This window comes from Pollicipes pollicipes, unplaced genomic scaffold, assembly GCF_011947565.3.
Source record: "Pollicipes pollicipes isolate AB1234 unplaced genomic scaffold, Ppol_2.1 Scaffold_4740;HRSCAF=5597_pilon_pilon_pilon, whole genome shotgun sequence".
Lineage (NCBI taxonomy): Eukaryota > Metazoa > Arthropoda > Thecostraca > Pollicipedomorpha > Pollicipedidae > Pollicipes > Pollicipes pollicipes.
This window is the reverse complement of record NW_023596545.1, coordinates 13066380-13067462: the sequence shown is the minus strand read 5'-3', so window position 1 is coordinate 13067462 and position 1083 is coordinate 13066380.

The following is a 1083-nucleotide window of genomic DNA, read 5'->3' as shown; positions in this document are numbered from 1 at the left end:
GACCTTCAACTGGCGGGATCAGCAGACCATCAGCTAGCGAGACCAGTAGACCTTCAACTGGCGGGATCAGCAGACCATCAGCTGGCGGGATCGGCAGATCGTCAGCTGATGGATCAGCAGACCATCAGCTGGCGGGATCAGCAGACCGTCAGCTGGTGGATCAGCAGACCGTCAGCTGGTGGATCAGCAGACCTTCAACTGGCGGGACCAGCAGACCATCAGCTGGCTAGTGTGCACGATCTGAGCCGCGCGATTGCTGACGATTGTTTGGTACTCTGAAAGCTGAAGATCGAGATGTAGGCCGCTGTAGCAAAGATGATGTAGTACGAGATGTAGGTAGCAAAGCATCTTGTTGTAGAGGTGCAGCTGAATGTGTGTATTCTTCTGTTCTTGTGAAGCAGCTTGCTCCACCTTTGTATCATTTGCACCCCGCTCTCCTGTCATTCAGGCTCGGGCTCAGGCATTTGGCTCCCAAAATGATTACATATATTGCAACGTGCATTCAAGCAAGAATGACGACACCGATTGATTCAATAAACCAGAGATAAAATCACCCCGACACCCATGTCACGATAGGCTCTCAAAATAGCGGATCATCATGATACGCAGTAGGTCACGAGAAGGAAAGCACCCTTGAAGCCAACGAAAGATCGAGAACCGAAGTTGACGGCTGCAGAGGACGAGCTGGCTTCATGGCCATACAGAGCTATGCTAATGGAGACGGGTCGCACTCCACGTTCGTCGGCTAGCGGCGCTCTATAACATGTGAACAGCTGCGCAGTGACCCGGCTGTTAATCTTTGAAAGAGAAACCAACGCGCCACCCCTTAGGGGTGCTCTTCGCTGCATTTTTTTTTCGCTAGCAAAACTTCGTTTAGGAATCGCAGCTTTTGCTCAGTTCTATAAATATTGAACAAAGGAAAGTTTTTGAAACGCCCAATCCGTCTACAAACGCATTGCTTCTGAGCCGTGATACGCAATGTCATAGAAAGAAGTGAGAAGACGACCGGCAGCACACAAAATGACGTGCTCATTTGGTGCTCGCTGGTGTGAGACAAGATGCTGTGATAGGTGATCTGTCTCA